This window comes from Camarhynchus parvulus, chromosome 2 (genome assembly GCF_901933205.1).
Source record: "Camarhynchus parvulus chromosome 2, STF_HiC, whole genome shotgun sequence".
In the NCBI taxonomy this organism is placed as follows: domain Eukaryota; kingdom Metazoa; phylum Chordata; class Aves; order Passeriformes; family Thraupidae; genus Camarhynchus; species Camarhynchus parvulus.
In genome coordinates this window covers 16,865,521-16,878,956 of record NC_044572.1, presented here as the reverse complement: position 1 = coordinate 16,878,956, position 13,436 = coordinate 16,865,521, and the positions used below count along the sequence as shown (strand labels likewise).

The 13,436-nt window shown below is 39.9% G+C and overlaps 1 protein-coding gene across 1 annotated transcript in view; it reads left to right on the top strand.

Moving 5' to 3' along the window:
- Positions 1 to 6,845: 6,845 nt before the first annotated feature.
- The window catches only part of APBB1IP (amyloid beta precursor protein binding family B member 1 interacting protein), a 62,713-nt gene continuing 56,122 nt past the window's right edge, over positions 6,846 to 13,436 (top strand). Inside the window, exon 1 of the mRNA XM_030944114.1 lies at positions 6,846 to 6,958. The gene's annotated coding sequence lies outside the window, so the exon portion shown is untranslated. The remainder of the gene's footprint in view (positions 6,959 to 13,436) is intronic.

Here is a 13,436-nt window from a genome sequence, read left to right as displayed (position 1 = left end):
CTCATCCTCAGGAACATGAAAGACCAGTAAAGCATGTGATTCTGGCTGGCATACCTAAGCTGTTGAATGATTTTAACTTCTGTTTTTCCTTATTCTCACAGAAAGCTCTGTTCTGGTCAGCAGATGGCTGTATCATTGTGCAACAGTACTATTTTTTGTTGACAAATGGGCACTCAAGCTATCATTTGAGGGAAATATGACAGCATTTAATATATTAGTTATAACCATAGTCTAAAAATAATACAACTCTATATTGCAATAGTGCAATGTAGAAACATAAGTTGTTCAATTAAAGAGGAAGTGGGAATTCACTGCCTTCTCCTAACATTAACAAAAATAAAAGCTGCCAGAGGAAGCACAATGCTATTGTCAAGTTCCTCTTTTAAACATTATTGATTCTATTAAATTCAAAGGGAGCACATATTCAACTTGTATTCTATGGAAAAACTATATTGCCAACTTCATCTGGAAAACACAGATTATTAGTTCTATCCCAGTAAACCTTTCATTGTCATGCTCTTGTGAATCAAGTAAGATGCATTTTGAGTAAAAGTGACACAATTGGCCACAGCTGGATTATTGTAATTTCTTTGCACTGTTGAACGAGAGTCTCACCTTGACTCTTGCTTGACTCATAGACATTTGGTTACAGACCAGCACCAACTATAGGCCATAGAAAGCTGAAGGAAAAAAGATAGAAAGCTCAAGGTCTCCAAATTCTTAATAGAAATATTCAGAGTTCAGCTGTACATTACCTGAACAAAGTAAATACTACCCTTCAGAAAATCTATAATTTTCTGGAGCAAATATTTTATGAACAATAGGGAAATAAACCTGTTCCCTTGCTATCTTATTTATCAGCAGCCATGTAAAGCTGAGATTACTGCTGCAGTGTGTTAAACTCTAGCACATAGCTTTTCTCTCAGGATTCATCATACAAGGTAGGGTGGTAGGGTGGAAACTAAACAATATTTATTTGTTTAAATATTGTCTTGTATCTCACACAAATCTAACATAATCTGAGCTGGCCAACACAGGTCAAAACTGTCAGGGTATGACAAAACTCTTAGCCTTACATTTTTGCATTACATGTACTTTTTCTGTAGACTCAACTTGCGCCTCTATGACACCACTTGGTCTGGCTCACTGAGACCTACCAGGAAGGATTGAATGTGTAGCCAAATTCCAGCTGTGAATTTCATATGCATGAACTAATTTCATATGCACCTCCCTTTGAGGTGGGGCTAGAAGATGAAACTTAAAAATAGGTTCCCACAGTTGCTTCGATATTTAGTACATGGTCTGAAAGCAAGTTCTGCTTTCTAGTTTCCCCCCTTAGGAGCACTAAGTGCCACACACTTGAAATGTTTTTTGCAGGAGATATCAGGAACTTTGTGGGTAAAACATAGTTCTGATGTCTATTTCTTAAGGTTTCCATCTGTTTCTTGCAGACAGCGTTTACACAGATGGGAAACAAGTGATTATGCAAAAACTCCACTTTGCACTTCTGCACACCAAAAAAACCATACAGGTAGTTTATAGTGCAGCTTTCCTCATGCTATCCCTCACCCTACATGCATATTACATCTGGACAAATGTTACACACTACACATATGCTCTAAGTGACAGACACACAGCAGAAAACTTTGCAGCCTAATACTGACATGCAGCTACAGAAAATGAAACGTGCAAAAAGGTGTAACCTGGCATTTGTACTTAAAAATACTTGCTGAGAGGAAAAGAAGAATAAATACAAACTCAGATTTTGGAGATACTTTCTGACAGGAAAAAATGCTGACAACGATCTCCTTAAAGAGTTCTGTAATCACTGTGAAAATAATGGATGCCTGGGAAGTGGGCAGGGGGTGGAACAAATTTCTTTTGAACCCTGAACAATAGGAAAAAAAATCTCAAAGTTATAAAATTGTTTGCAACTACTATTGTGTTGTCAAAAGAAGATTATTAAGTGTTCCAACGGCTTTCCCTGGGCCTCCAGGAAATGGGGAAATATTCAATATTCATGTGAATGTAATGAAACAGTCAATGTGTAGCAGGTAATGGAGAACACTTAAACTTTATTATAAAAAGGGGAATGTTTAAACTAGTGTGATCAGAGGACCAAATTCCATGCTTGCTCTCACACAAGCTAACACATCCACCTTTGAATTGATGAAACTTCAAGAGAACATTCTACCTGTATAAACCATGCTTACAACATTTTACCAATCAGGAAAGAAAAGTGCATAGGGAAATAAATCCCAGAGGAAAGAAGTGAGTAAGGAAAGGGTTGAATAGCTTTAAATTAGTAAAATGTAGAATTAATTTCTTTCTATTAATAAAGTAAGAGAATTCTCTCTTCCTTTGTCTTCAAGTACCTTATATTTACTTCAGTAAGAAGATTCAAAACCTTACTCATTTCACACTTAGTTTGTCATACATGTGAAATCTAACATACAGCATTTGTAAAATCAAATGCTCAGTTTAAAATTATACTTCTTATTAAGCTAACTTTTGCACACATTGCTCTGAGCAATATCAAAAAGCCCATTTTGTACAGCTAAAGAAATTATATCAATAATAAATGCTGACATTTTCAAATGAAGACCCTCAGGTTACAATTTTCTAGTTAATAACAAGTATTGGAACAAGTTAGATGAGATTTCAATATTCCATGCTATGACATAGACAGGTTTCCTTTTAAGGGTGCAGCTGATTTCATTTATCATAAAATTAATAAAGGTAATAAATGAGATGTGTTAGTCAGGCTTTTCCTGCCTCAGCTGCAATTTATGTTAGATGCTCAGCTCTCACAGTGAAGAAGGGGGTTCACTTGAACAGATGTCTACAAGGAACAGAAAGGGATATATATAGAGATCTGCTATGTATGAACAGTTAGAAGAAATATGGATGTACACAATGATTTTTGTATGTGAGAGCAGGAAAACTTAGACTCTGATCCAAAACTCATTGAGTCCAGCAAAATAGTCTCCCTCAGGCATCTCTGTCTTATTAATCAAGACCTTGGAGAAATTTTAACAGCGTAAATCCTGGATATCTAAATAGTTTCCTAAACATATTCTGCATGCAAAAATGGAAGCCATTGACTAAGTCAAGGCCCTATCATACACAAAAGAAAACTAAAAATGGAAATACAGCTTAAAATTATGATGGTGGATAGAATACTATTAACTAAGCTTTGATCACAGACTTTTCAGAAGTACTTCTAATTTCCTGCCAGTTTCACTGCTAACATTCTCAATGAGTTTGCCAGTTTCGCTGCTAACATTTTCAGATCAAAACATCTTCTTCAGCTTTTCATCCAGGTTAAGATACTGGTTTGTTTTGCTTTTGGTTTTCTACTGTAAGAACCAATGCTTTCCTCTTAAGAGTAATGGAGAAATAATTCTATTTTTAGTTCTGATTTGCTGAAAGATGCCTTCAAAAGGATGGAAGAGAAGATGGGCAGAAGGGTCATGGTGCTCTTTAGCACACTGAGTTTCAGCTTCTTAATTTGCTATAATTTTAAAGAACTTTATATGATATTCTTGTTAACTAGCTTCTGTATACAATGCAGTTGTACTTCAATTTGATTTACTGTGACTTTTTAAATGTTGCTTTTGGTAATTTCTTTGATATAAACTCTTAAATGAGAGCTTTCCATCTTTCTTGTAAGGAAGTCTTAGGGCTTACAGGTCTTCTGTCGTATTGCACAATCACAATTGAATTTTTTTAAAAACCTATCCTTAAATATAATTAATACATGTTGGAAGAACATAAAACCTGTCATTGCTACTTCCTTATACATATACTTTTTGCTTTTGGCCTTATAAGAAGATACCAAACATTTTTCCAGAATGCTCTGACACTACAGTCTGCTGTGGTGATGTGAGTCACTTCTCACTAATTGCAATCTCCTAAAGCTTTCTGGAAAAACAGTGTTGTGATGAAAGGACTTATCTGATGTACCCTAGAGGATCATGCAGTCATTGTACCAAAGATTTTCAGTATCTGCATGGTACTATTTGAAAAGAGGATACTCCAGCCTTTAGATATCACTTCCCTTTAACACATATTTTAAATCCTATTTTGTAGCTTGTAGCTATGCCTTTGTTCTCTATGACCAAAACTTCCATTCTTCCACCTGAAAGTTATTTTGTTTGAATAACCACAAAACAAACAACCCTTTCAATTCTCTGTGTTTTGCTATGACAAAAGTTCTAATTAATTGCACTAATTTATTTTTCTCTTTTTCAATCTTGGCCAGGAGCACAATGGCTTGGCAATATTTTACATATCTGCACCCTCTTCATTCATAACATGAGGGCTATGGGCTGATCTTGCATTACTCTGGGCTGGTAAGATCTTAGCATGGTGTCTCATTTACCCTGTAGAGGAAATTAAGGTCAGTCTCTACAAAGTCAGGTGATTATTGTCAGTGTATAAATGATCTCAATAAAATTTAAGGGAACACATTTATGGTAAAATGTTTTGGTTTTTTTCCAAAGGACGGTTGGTTTCCTGACACAAGAAATATATCTTTTTTTTTCCCTTTCAAAAACAGATGTTCTGCTCTAATTCTAAACTATCTGCTGCTTTATAGAAACATTACTAGGACATGCAATCCAAAAGGACTGGAGAGGTCAAGAAAACTCCCTTCTTCCTCAGCAAGGGTGTAAAATGACAGCATATCCACCCAGTGATCTACTCACCCAAGATAAGAAAAGGAAAAGAACCATTTCTAACTGCACTTGAATCATGCAACTGTTGAGAAATGACCAACTGTAACCTGGGTGGGGTGCACATCTCCTCTTCCCATTAGAAAATTTAAAACTTCTAGAGGAGAGCAGGCAGAATGTAGGGCTGGAATTCACGGGAACGATTCTGCTGCATATTCATTTCATCTGATGGAAAACAAATTAGGCAGTTTTACTTATTTCCACCTCCTCTTCCCACAAACTTTAGAACACACACTGTTAATCAAGTCTGTATCTGCTGTAGCATTTCCCCCACCCTATGAATATGTGATGGCCTCCACCCATCCCACTGGAGCACAATCGTCATGCTCCTGAACACAGACCAAAAACTGCATAGATAGCACTTAAGATTTTCTGGGATTTCTGTTCTTTTCCTTTGCTTTCTAGAGGTATGCTGTTCTTATCTCCACTGTTCCTCTTATAGGCAATGTAAGTGAGCTTCGGAGAGCTGCAAAATATATGCAAATATATTGCAAAGGTATGCAAATACTGCCATTCAGCTCTCTCAGCCTTTATCAGGATACTTGGAAAGGACAGGAACAAATCTAGAGACAAAGCAAACAAAGGCTACTTTGTACAAGCAGAATAGATGTTTTCTATATTATCTTAACAAATATTTTGGTTATGTATTTAACAGCTAAATAAGCGTGAAACCACCAGTGTATTCAGGGTGTGACCATGTTATTGGTAGGTCACATACAGAAATAAAAATACACTTTCTGACAACAAAATGCACATCCAATATTACTCCTTAATACATGCAGAGTGTTCAGTGCTAAGTGCTGATTTAAAATTTGATTTTGGGATAAATTTAAACAAATAATTGCCAATGAATCTTTTGAAATTACATCTTTCTTTGGCACCATAATGATACCAATAAATCAAAAGGAGCAACTACAAATAAAGTCAGCAAAGACAATATGCAGTATCCATGGAATCTCAGACTCCCTAATTCCTCAACTAATAACTAACAGTTTAATAACTATTTCCATGATTTTACAAATGTTGTTTGCCAAATTTAGATGTATTTTCCTGAGCCTGGCCAAAACTGAAGCTCTGACTTCACTAAAGGCTCTGGTAAATTTTAGCCAGCTTGACGGTGAAATAATTTGGGGTTTTTAAATAACATGAGAAGAACAATGCACTACTTCCTAAATGCATTCTTAAATATGGCTGAGCTGTCTCAGCTGTATTTTTTCAAAGCAATTACCCCTTAAAGCATTGAAACATATTTGCTGTGCAAAACATAGTGGTAGTTTAAAATCCTTCTGCTATAATTATTTCATCTCCGTCAGTGTTGGAGGAATGAAACACAGGATTTCTTGGCTACTTTGGAGCAAAATCTGGAATTTTAATACCAATTTCCAATAAACACAAGAGTAGGCTGAACTACCTGGTGACTTCTCTAAACTGAAGTAACAGAAGGAGGCAATGGTGACATCTTCACCTTTTTTCACTACACTTCTCTGTCAGTGCTTTAGATATAGAAGAAAAAAATCTGCTAAAAGCATTGTTTTGGCAAAGCTATAGGTACCAAAACCAGGATTTTGAATCAAGAGAGTTCTATCTTCACATGGCTTACAGTATGCAAAATCTCTCTTAAACTTGGTGACATCAACGCTTCCAAGGCCACATTGAATTTTCTGACACTTGCTTTTTTAACTTCAGATGGAAACGTCTCGATTATTTTTTTCCTCCCCAACTTTTTATGGAATATAACGTGTTATAAAATAATTCCTGCTCCATCAATAAAATCTAAGTACCCTTCAAGGCAGCCTTTTCCAAAGGTACGAAGTGACAAAAAAATGCCATGAAAGCAGTTCGCTGCCTTAGATGTAGAGTCACTAAATGGAGCGGGGAAAGAAACACAATTCTGTTTGAAAACCGGAGCGCGCCTGACAGCGCTGTCCAGCCGAGAGCGGCCGCGGGAGGGGAGCGCAGGGGCTGGGCCGGGCCGGGCCGGGCAGGGCCGGGCTGCTCGGTCCGGCCGGGGTTTGCCCGGGGGACTCGGGCAGGGCAGCAGCTGCCGCCTCTGGCGGGCCCGGGGGCGGAGGGCGGCGCTGCGAGCACGGCGGGGCGGCCCCACTTCCCTCCGGCAGCGCCGGGCCCTGCCGAGCCGAGCCGAGCTGAGCCGGGCCGGGTCCCGCAGAGCCGCCCCGCGCCTCCTCACAGCCTCCGGAGCCACCGCCCGCCCGCCCGCCAAGGTAAAGCGGGCAGGGAGGGAGCGCCGGGCCCCCGAGGGCACAGCGGGGTGGGAGGTGCGGCAAAGCCCGCTCTGGCTCTGGGCAGCGCGGGGGGAGCCGCAGAGGGGAGAGCCCCGCACACCGCGCTCCCTCCCCTCGGCACCGGCGTGGCCTCGGCGGGCTCTGCGGGACTGTGCGGGCTCGCGCTGCGGTGCTGGGTCCCGGTGCCGGTGGTTCCCCTCGGCGGGGTTGAGCTGGGTCAGACCTTCTCTGTGCCCCCTCCCTGGGGGAAGTGAGCCGGGGGTTGATCATTGCAAGGCAGGGGTGCCAGAGCTCCCCTGAGGCCGGTGGGGATCCCGAGGGACGCGCGGTGCCCCGTTTCAGGGTCAGCGTTGGGAAGGGGAAGGCAGGGGGGAGAGAGCTGCGGACCCAGCGGACAGAGAATACACCATGTGGATGCGCTAAGCAGTCTGAAACTAAGCGTGTAGAAGGTGGTGGGGTTGTGGCCAAATAGCCAGGACAGACTTCCAAGGAACATAGTTTACATCTCTCCGCGGCTGGTGATCTTTGGCCACGTGGTGCAGAGAAAAGCTCTTAAGTGTCGCCTGATTCAGAGAGCGTCCATCCCACAGGATGCCCTCAGCCGAATACACAGTGAAGTAACTGAAATGCAATCTCCACGAGCTTGGGGTGGTTTTTCAATCCCTCGTGCACCAAAAGAGAAGTTATTAAATCCATTCATTATCACACCGGGAAGAGGTATCCAGTGGTGTCTTTTAGGCAGCATACGATCCAGCTGCCTAACTGGTCTTAGCTGTCATTAAAAATTTGTTGCAGGAACACAGCCTACAAACAAAATAAGCAGGGTTCCACCAAACTAGCAGCTTAACTTTTTGACTTTTAAACTTTTCACTTTCTGCCCGAGATGACTCTGATTCTGTAGAAAATTTGGCTCCGGTTTGTCTCTCCCTCTCAGAACGCCTGTTTGCAGAACTTTGGCAGTCATTTTTCCTCTTTGGTTCTAGTTCCTCTTTATGAATTACATGACGTGTGTGTTTTCTCATCTCTTCCAAACCTGCTTCCATCTTATTTCACGCATGAAATTTGCTGATTTTACCCTGATTTTGATTGATTTGTTGATCAATTACCCTGCTGCTGCACAACAGTGCAGTGAATGTAGTTGGGCTGGATGTAGTCCATCTGTGTCATTAGAGACAAATAGGTGAGCCCCAGTGCTCCAGGGAGCTGTACTATTGACCTGCTCCACCTATGCAGTCTCCTAATCATTTGTCTCCACTAAATCTACAATTATTTTTTTTCTGGTAACTTTGTAAAGAGTATAAATTTCGGTTAAAACTTGATGTCTAAAACAGAATGTTTAACTTTTTACTGAACCTCTTCGGTTCTGTTTTCCCCAGTGAGCTTTCTAAGCAGACAATTACCTTTAATTGTACTTAATGCTTTGTGCAAGCATTGCTTAAAAATTGAAATAATTTGGTTTGAAATATGGCATACAAATGTCTTTGGGAGGTTGAATCAATAGAGTATTACAAATAACTGAGTAGTCTTTGTTTTATTCTCAGAAAATTCTGATCCATCTGAGAACACAACTGAAAAAATGTACTATCTCTGAAAGGAACGTTTAATAATTCTCTGTGTCTTCTCTTTCTTCTAAAAATACTTCCTGTGGGTGTTACAGACTGTTTGGATGTTTGGAGGCATAGTGACTGATGGTTCAATGTAATTATTGAGTAAATTGTGTTTTAATTGTTCATACTGGAATTTGTGATTATCAGTGTGTAGTATCTTCAAGCAGGGCATGATGCTTTTGAAGTGCTTTTTTATTTTGTTATCAAGTGTGTTTATTGCAGCAAAGTTTGGTTTTTTGCAGGTCAAAAGTCACTATATTTGGGCTAGTAGATCACATGCCATAGCTCATGTACCTGTAAATCAGGTGTAACCTTGATCTTTTTTTGTAATTTATAAAGAGACTAACACGTTTGGTAGGGTAACAATTTGCACAAAAGAGGCAGCAATATAAGCAGATGGGCCTGTTGGATGTTGTAACAATTTAACCCAGTACTGAGCCCCAAGATTTCTTACAGGTAAAAAGATTTACCCAATCCATTAAGATTTTGCTTTTGCTGTGTTTCACCTTTCCTGTTAGAAGAAATATCTTAAAGCAGTAAGAGGAAGAAGAGGCAGAAAGCTTTCCTTCTCTTGTTCTGCCCTAAGTGATGAAGAGAGAGCCAACCTGTGGATGGAGGGATCAGCTATTGCATCTCTTTGGCCCTGAAAAATGTGTGAGAAAACTGCCAGTCTGTAGCACTGCTGCAGATGAGAGAAGGGGTTGCCTTGTTCAAGAGAGGACCTGTCTTTCTTGCAGATTCATTAACATCTGACCTTTGATAAGATGATCTGGGAACATGGATTTTCTTAAAAGCATGCTTCTGTTTCAGAGGTTGCTTTACAGGAATGTAGCTGAATTTCATTTTCCTGTATATCATTAGGATATCAAGGCCCTTATTCTTTCCTGCTCTCTTTGCAAACTATATGGGTTTTCCTTTCTCACAGACTATTTTTTCCATCTTTGGTTGCAGTATATCTTGATTGTTTTGTCGTAGGTCAGTCTGACCTGTTCTGATGATGACTTCCCATGGTCAGGTGCTGATCTGGGGTTAAAGTGAAAACAAGACCTCTTATTTGCCTCCAGCAATATGGAAGTTTTAGCCTTCCTTTGGAAGGTCTCTAGTGACAATGGTAACATGCATCCATGCAGACCTTGCAGAGCACTTCTTGGGCTTTAGAGGCAGGACTCTTCTCATCCAGCTGTAGACATGAGCATCTGAGTCACATAAGGCTTTGAGTCACCTTTACAGTCTCTTACACAGAGAGATAGATATTGCTAAACCTTGCTTTGGTGGCACAGTTTTAGGCAGCAGCCATGAATCATGCTCTATAAAATTGTCTTCCTTTCCCTTCATTGTCTAAAAAGAGCTTGGGACAACCACATCAGATGCAGATATCATAGAAATGCTATCATATGTCTTTCCATGATTAGGAGTGTTCCATGGCTCTTGGAAAAACAGGCATTTAGGGCATTTCCTTATTGTCCAGCCTATTGATCCCTAGCTACCCTAGATACTACCAGTAGAGCTACCAGTGTAGATGTATGTTATACTGTGAAAGAAACTGGGTGATATGTTCTTCTCAAGTTTCTGTAGGACACTTTTGAGCAACTACAGCAGCATATATGTTCCTCACACCTCTCAGTTTCAATTCATTGTATTGCTTTTGGGTTTTGAATGGAAAGGAAGAACAGATGACTTTAATCTGACTTAAAATTTTACTGTGCGAATTCACAAACTAGTTTGGTAATGATAGTTCAAAAATTTTAGGTTTGTCATTAGTTTCAAAGACTTTCTTCCAGTAAAGTGATCTTTCAGATTTGTGTCCTAATTGCTCTCATATTTTTTTGCTGCCAGGAGCTACTCCAGCCTGCACACAGCTCTGTTTCTTCATGTTGAACATTGATTCAGCATGCTATGAATTTAGGCTCAAATAGATAAGAACTAAAGTCATTAGAAGTATTAGGAATATTTTGGGGAGTAGATGCATTATGAATCCTAGAAGAAGGACGACCTTCAGTGTGTATACAAAACAAATTTTGCTCTGCTGCTCCATTTAGAAATGCGAACAAAATCACATCTGATAGAAGTTTTGCACTGGGTACATCTCAGTGCATTTCCATTTTTGCTTTCACTCTGTATTTGTGATCTAAAGCAGCGGATGTACAAGTGTGCCATGTGACATCAGTATTGAGGGATAAAACTCTCTGGGTCTGCTATCAGTGATGAGCACACCCTGCATGGTTGGTGTCACTACCAACGGAAAGTCCTCAGTTGTCCTCAGACAATCCATCTGATAAAGTAAATATTTTGGTGAAAATCTTGTCATTGTACTTGTCAGGGAGAGTGAGGATGGAAGGGGGGCAAATCTGCCTTTAGCAGCATTGCTGGTCCATCAAGCATAGAGAGAATCACTAGAAGCTAAAATCAATCATACAGGCACTCACTGGATGCTTTTGCTGATAAAAATGACAAATTACCATTGAAGTCCCAGTTTTAGGCAAAATTATGTGTCTGCCTCAAAGGCAACTCACCAGGAAAGTTAAGAAGCTCAGCAGAATGGTTAAACTGTCAGCATCAAGGCCATGTTGGCAGCAATGAAAACATGCTCCGTGGTGGCCTTAGTTGATCCATTTTGGTACTCTCACTGCATCTTCAGGTAACCCAGGCTGCAGACACATGATTACTTTACTTCTGCATCAGAGCAAGATTTTGATGTACTTTTGAAGATTTTTCTAGTATTTTCTAACAGTACTGGAAGGCCTCATTCCCTCACTTGCTATGGGGATTTCATTGAAGCACATAAATAAGAGGGATTATCAGCCCAAAAATATTTTTGAAAGGTGATGTGTTTTTTCCGTCTGATTGCGAATTAAAAGAAAAAAAAAGACAAAAACACACACAAAAAATACCCCCCCAGTCAAATAGGCATTACTGTTCTCTTTGCTTTTTGATGAAATATTGTATTTGAAATATCTGCTGTAATGTGCCTTGCAGGATGTAAGTACCTGAGATAGCCTTGACCAAGCAAGAATATGTGCCAAAACCATGAACACAAACAACATTCACAAACATTTGTTGTGGTTACAGCTTAGTTTTGTCCCTTAGTGACCATATCCTCATGACTGAGGGGAAGGTGACAGACCTAATGTTTGACAAAGCAAATACAAATACAAATACAAAGAGAGAGCCAGTGGTTTTGGATGCCAGTTCTAGGAAGGAATCCGTCACAAACTTAATTCCAGTTCTGTCCCATGAGAATGTTCTTACATGGAATCCAGCAAAGTCTTTCATATCTGTCATTAGAATGGTCTGTCTCCCCAGTGTCATGATCGAGTTGCTGTGACTAGATCAGCATTGTTCCATCCCTCCTCCACTTCTGAGGGAAAAAAAGAGAGGGAGGCAGTGACATTTCCTTCTCATGGAAAACCTTAGAGAAATCTAAGAATGGAAATGTCACAAGGTTCTTGTTTTGGTGCATTTTCTTCTCACGACTCTTTCTTTCTTCAGGGCTCTCTGGCTTGTGACAAAGCAACCGCTGCCACACCAATACAGTGTCCTCTCTGTGGGGACTCCAGGCTTCCACTTTTCCTTACACATCTGCATCTGAAACCTGCTGCTTAAAGCTGCATGTAATCACTGCATTGTATAGACTGAAAAAAGCAAATTTGCTAGGTGAAAAGTTGGCAGTGGGCCTTGGAATTGTACCTGACACTTCAGGCAGTAGTAAAACTGAGATTTGTAAAAAAAAATCTTCATTTAATTTTTCTACTACTCACTATGTTACTGAGCAAGGTACTTTGGTGAAATATCTTTAAATCCATATTAAAGCATTACTTGCTTTATTTGATTTTAATAGATGAACTTTGTACTAAATAAACAGATGGATTCAATAAAATTTTTACAAATTCATCCATAAAATTTTTACAAATTTGCTTCACTCTTACTGTGAGAGCATTTTTTGTTAGTGTCTTTTCCTTTTTCAGTGTTCCTTTCTCATACCATGTGTGCCATCCCTTAAGCTTTTCTGGCAGTAGTAACAGCATGTGATTATAGGAAAGAAAATGGTGATTTAGAGCTTTTGCCAGTGAGAGGTCATAGGAATAAATTATTTGTATGGGGAGACAGTTGTGTCATGGACCTTTGTAGCATATCTTGTACTTACCTAGTGGCTCACTGTGGGAGGAAGTGAGTGTTGGAAAAGCTGAGCCATTGGCTATCCAGCGTAGCAGTTCCTGCACTCAGATTTGGCACTGTAACTTTTCTTTCCTCTTTTCCTCCTCCTAAGTTTATGCTATTATTTTCACTATTCCACACTTTTAACATCTCTTGATTCTATAGGGAATTGAGGAGGGAAAGGATTTTTCTCTCATTGTACCCCCCTGTATGCCTTCCTCTCTCATCTGTGGGCTTCCTTGTCTACTGTATTCTGCTTGTTAGACAACCTATTAATGTGGGATCAGCCTACTTCGTGGTCTATGAAGCTAAACATCAAAATTACATTATTTTGCTGGCAATTGTTTAAAGTGCAAGACAGTCTCTTGTTGTCATCTAAGTTCTGGACAGCAGTGTTGGGTAACAGGAAAAAAAAACAGGAAGGAAAACATTGCACCAACATCAACAAAATACAGATTATGGGAAGGAATGTGGAAACTATCAACTTCTGTTACTCAGGGTTACATTACTCTTTTGCTATTCTGCCTTGCCATCATGGCAGGGAAGGGAGGGGGGGACCTAAAACTGAGGTTCTCATACTGAGTTCTGTTAACTTGTATGTCTAAAGTTGTCTATACCTGAGTAGAGCTGAAGTAGACATGTTATCAACTCAAAATGGATGAGTCTGGGTGAGCTGGTGGTTCATGAGCTCAGGG